This window comes from Taudactylus pleione, unplaced genomic scaffold (genome assembly GCF_031769625.1).
Source record: "Taudactylus pleione unplaced genomic scaffold, aTauple2 ptg000703l, whole genome shotgun sequence".
NCBI classification, from domain to species: Eukaryota; Metazoa; Chordata; class Amphibia; order Anura; family Myobatrachidae; genus Taudactylus; species Taudactylus pleione.
In genome coordinates this window covers 1370188-1375975 of record NW_028285105.1, presented here as the reverse complement: position 1 = coordinate 1375975, position 5788 = coordinate 1370188, and the positions used below count along the sequence as shown (strand labels likewise).

The 5788-nt window shown below is 36.2% G+C and overlaps 1 pseudogene; it reads right to left on the bottom strand.

Moving 5' to 3' along the window:
• Positions 1-786: 786 nt before the first annotated feature.
• Positions 787-905, bottom strand: LOC148477636 (5S ribosomal RNA; annotated as a pseudogene).
• Positions 906-5788: the final 4883 nt, after the last annotated feature.

Here is a 5788-nt window from a genome sequence, read left to right as displayed (position 1 = left end):
AACACCAGGCAACTTTATTTGTTCACACAGATTATGTCCACAACATGTGATCCAATCAGATACAGTATCCATCTTTAGGAAAAAAAGATGTATAATTAATGTATTCGGAGTATCTACTGACAATAGGCTCCGAGTTGCATTTTTTGCTCCACGTGTCACTACTAAATTATATTTCACGTATGCTACAGTTATAATTCATGATATTTTCATGCCATCTATAATACTCATTGTTGGCCACAATATAAAAGGCTAATTTTTTCCTTTTAGAGATATTAGACGTTATTCCAACAAGTCAAAAGAAAAAAACCAAAAAGTCAGAAAACATGCATTCTATAATTAATAATTAAGACAACAGTGGTCATTTTTAACAAAAATATTAATTAATGGTTCATTCCATTTAGGTATAAAACACAGCTAATATCAGAAACAAAATATGCTGTATTTAAAACCAATAATATTGTGCTCCTAGGATAGTAGCATCTCTTCCTGTGTACATTTATTCTATATGTGATTTTTTTATATAAAAGCTTGGGAGATGAATCCTTATTGTTCTCTTATTTAGTTTGTGGGTAAAACTCCATAGGACAGTCAGAGAAATTATGATAATAAATGAAGAATAAATAGTGATGAATGATGCATTCTTGGGTTAATTGATGAAGTCAACAATGATCTCCAATATTGTTCTCTCAAGTCACCGGAAAACATGAGTAAGCCATCTTCCCATATGTCTTCATTCCGAAGTATCCTATAGGGCCCAAGAGGTTGTGTCAAGTGTGCATCTAATTCAACCTACAGTACCTGGTCTTCCCAGGAGGTCTCCCATCCAAGTACTAGCCAGGCCCATCTGGACTTAACTTCCAAGATCAGATGAGATTGGGTGTTCTGAAGGTGGTATGACAATAGGCAAATGTTTGCACACTATCCTGCCTCACACACTATTATGGGGTTGTGGTTCTCCTCATATAAAAAGTGCAATTTCATAACTGTCATTGAATCCTAGTGGGACCAAGTTTTTTAATATCCAGTACATCTCACTTTTTGATAGTTTTTTAGCCAGGTCACCTCCTCTCTCTCCTAAGGTAACCCAGCCAATTGGTTTAAAAGTCAAATCCTCTGGGTTAGAATTATGATGCAATAAGAAATGTTTCGACATGGCATGTCCCTCTAATTTGTTTCTAATGTTTTGTATATGTTCCTGTAAACGCAGCTTAAGTGGTCTTTTCATCTTCCCAACGTACTTGGTACCGCATGTACACTCCAATAAATAAATAATTGATGTTGAGTTGCAGTTCATTTGCTACTTAATCTTATATTCTTTGAAGTTGTCAGAGTTTGTAAAAGTTGTTCTTTGTGGGTGTATATGTTTACATACATTACATTTTCCGCATTTGTAACTTCCTGTGCATTTCGGTATCTGAAGTTTACTTATCACAGTGTTATCCCGTATCATACTTGGGACTAATGAGTCCTTCAAACATCTGGCCTTTCTATATACCACTGGAGGTCTTGGTGGGAGAATGTCTTTGAGGATTGGGTCCATTAATAGAATGTGCCAGTGTTTAGTCAGGGTATTCTTTATCCCCTTCTCTTGGTCATTATAGGTGGTAATAAAGGGGATCAATTTGTCTCTTTGGATATCTTTCTCCTTATATTTCAATAGTTCAGATCTTTCAATCTGCTTAGTCTTCATAGCTGCTTCTGCAAAGAGTTCCTTAAGGTATTATTTTTCCTGGAATCTATCTGAGTGCAGCTGGATTTGTTCTTCAGCTGTTGCCACTTTACTAGTTACGCTTGATCCTATTAGACTGTGAGTGCGGTATATTATTTTTCCATTTTTAAGGTGTCCACTTTTATAGTGTAGATAGATATTTGTGTCGACTATTTTTTTTATAAAATTCTTTGTCACAATCTTATCCTCTTCATACATTAGGATTAGGTCCAGAAATGTAATTCATTGTTCACTGATGTTAGACGTGAACATAAGAATCATTTTGTTATTCATAATGTGAGTAAAAATCACCTCAAAAGATTATTTTGTACCGTTCCATATAATTAAATGTCATCTATACATCTCTTGTATAAAATGACATTCTCTTTAAAAGGATTATTATTATTATATATGTGGTCTCTTTCCCAACATCCCATGAATAAGTTCACAAAACTGGGAGCAAAGGTAGTCCCAATCGCCATACCACATATCTGTTTTGTAAAAAATGGTGTAAAAATTTAAAATAGGTGTGATTTAATATAAAAGCCATAAGTTTGCATATAACGTCTGTGTGTAGTTTGTTGACCATTGTGTCGGCTTCCAAAAACTCTCTGCATGCATTGATCCCTTTGTTACGCTCAATACATGTAAACAAAGACGGTACATCAATGGTTACCCACATATATGAAGCCTTCCACTTTATGGACTCTACAATTTGAAGTACATTTGTAGTATCCTTGAAGTAGGATTCCAGTTCCTTTACATATTTGCATAAAAATATATCCACATACTTCGACAAATGTGACATTAAAGAGTCTATCCCAGCTATAATGGGTCTCCCAGGGGTTTTACTAGGGACTTGTGGATCTTTGGGTGGAAGTAAAAGATGGGTGTAATGGGCCTAGTCTGTAATGAAGCAAAATCAGGTAATATAACTGCTAACCAAATCGTACCTCAGAACCTCACATGTAGACAAAATAAATATGAACACTAGAAAAATATAAAGAAAAAATCAAAAGAAAAATCAAACCATAGAACCAAGAATAGATAAAAACCACCCAGATCAACCTACTAGAGCATAAAAATGTGCAATCTGATTAAGAACAAATGTTGTCAAATCTATTCTGCTCAGATACTACAGCCCTACTACAAAAAAATATTATATGGATTTGACACATTAAATCCACCTTGTTGTCGTAGTAAGTTTTCTCTGTCCCCCCCTCATTGATGTTTCAGGACATGGTCACTTAGCATGCATTTTAGAATGGAAACTGAAGTGTCTAGCAACTGGCTTGTCAGATGTCCTTGTAGAGAGCACACTCCTAATGGACATAATATTGCCCACACGGGCAGATGATTATATAAATCACATAGTCAATGGTACAGTGAAGTTTGTGATGAATCGTGATCTTTTTGCCACTGTGAAACAAGCACCTACAAGCATGGATCTGCATGTAGTGCAATCAGCACAGCGGAAACAACCAGTTTTACGTGAAGGTAACCAAGAACCACGTGATGCTTGTGGTTGAAGAGTAGGTCTCATTAACTTCTGTTTCAAATTGGGACCACGACGATACGAACACATCGGTGGTCTCTTACTGACACCTTTAAATATGGGGTCAGAAATGATCACAGGCCAAATTTTCTTACAAGCCTTCTGCATGTGATGGGACAAAATGTCATATGTAGTCGTAAATATCATCCTATTGGGATCCAGTGTGAATTTTGACCAATCTGCTGCCAGTGAGTGCCTGTGTCTCACTTTTGAAAGACACCTTTGTATGGTGGAATCTGTGTATCCTCTTTCCAGGCACCATTGCTGCATCTCCGAGATCTGAATATCAGTCATCTCAGTGGACGTTCGTAATACTCGTCGTATAAATTGTGATATGGGTAAACTCTCTTTTAGTGTATCGGTATGATGACATCTTGCATGTAGCACAGTATTACGTTCCTTTTTTTACGGTATAGCTTAGAACATACACGTTGATTGTCATGGTAGATAGTTATGCCCAAAAAATTCATAGAGAGTTTATCTATCTGGTATGTAAAGTATATAGGCCTAGCTAGATCATTTAGATAATCAACCATATCTCTAAATTCTGTATCAGTGCCACTCCATACAAGAAATAAGTCATCAATATAGTGACAAAAATAAAAGATTTTTTCACCAAAATTAGGAAAGATAAATGTGTTCTCATATTGATGCATATATAGGTGTGCATAAGATGGAACAAGATTGGAACTCATAGCGGTACTGGTATTTTGTATATAAAAATCATTGCCATAGGAAAATAATTTTTTGTTAAAACCAATCTTGTTATGTCAAGCAAAAATTCAATAGATGGACCATTATATGGACCCTTAACAAGGGCTTGTCGCATAGCGTCAATACCACCTTCATGTGGCTCGACCATGTAGAGAGAGTTGACATCCATGGATGCCAATCACACGGAGTCAGGAATATTACCCAAAGAAAAAAATTTGTCAAAAAAGTCAGCAGTATCTCTAATGTAGCCCTGCATCTTACGGACATAAGTTTGCAGAAAATAAAATAAGACAAGTGGTTGCAGGACAGAACCCCTAGCAGATATAATAGGACAATCCGGCAGTTCAACTAAGCTTTTATGTATTTTAGGGAGTGTGTAAATAATTGGACATACTGGGTGCTAAACGTTCAAAAACTGTCTATTTTTTCATCAAGCCATTTATTCTGAACCATCAAGTTGATAACCACATCAATAGCTTTTTTCATATCATACCTGGGGTTAAATGTAAGTCTGGTATAAGTGTCAACATCAGACAACTGCCTTCTTAGTTCGCGATCAAAAGTGTCCCAGTCCTGCACAACCACCGCCCCTTTCTTGTCGGCTTGTCGAATCACAAGCATATCGTTGTCAATCAAACTCTTTAGGGCTGACCTTTGTGTGACCGATAGATTGTGATAACCAGATGTTCCTATTTTAGAAGCCATTTCAGCCTCAATGAGTCTCAAAAAGGTTTTTATGCTAGCGTTCAAGGACTGTTGGTCAAAAGTGCTAGGCTTAACAAAATCACATTCATATAGGGGTATTCAATATGGGTGCGATAACATTGTTTTTTGCGTTACTATCGCACTTTTTAACGTTTTTGCGTTAATATCACTTGTTTTAGTTTTACACCGTTTCAATTTCAAAGACTTATTGCAGTTTTGAAAAGTCTTTGATAAAAAACGGTGATAACTTTTCACCATTGAATAGGTGTCGAAAAAAAGTGCAGAATTGGGGTTTAGGGGTGCAGGCTTAAAAAAAATAGCCTGCACCCCTGAGATTGACATTTAAAAAAGAAATGTGTCAAAAAAAGTAAAAAAAAAAAATAGGGACACCCCAAAAAATTAATTTAAAAATTGGGGTGCAAAAAAAAGAAATGGGGAAAAATTGTTAAACAATAGGCAAATAGGTTCAGGGCTATTCTGCATGTATGCGGCAGGTGTTTTCTAGAATAGAATTACAGCGGCAGGTGCACAAATGCAGAATTTTTAAAAACTTACTTTAGGGACATCAAAATATGCTAGTACCCATTTTCATGTTCCCCAAATTTGATGGGACCACTTAAAAAAACGAAAAAAATAACCTAAGTGCTCTTCTGCATCACTTCTTCAATGTCTGGAAAAAAAACACCTTCTGCGGCTATTTAAAGCCCCGACTTTCAATTAAAGGCTAAAACGGGGGTACCCATAGTGATCCCCCATGTTTTTACAACTTTAGAGGGGTCTTACAATTATTTTAAGGAAAAATTCATAACTTTACGCAAATCCAACTTCGGAGTTTCCCGTTTTCGTTAATTTGATATTGAATACAGGGGGATAAGCGGGAGCGCGCACCATACCTTTACGCAGAAACAAACTCCGATATGAAACATTAACTTCGCCAGGGAAGCTAACCTTTCATATTGAATACCCCTCATAGAGTCAAAGCTGTGGTCCGCAAAAAATTCTCTTAACCTTAATTTTCTACCAAATTTGAAATGATCGACAGACTATTTAAACCTGTCATGTTTGACAGTAGGTACAAAAGATAGACCAAGGCTCAAAAGTTCAGT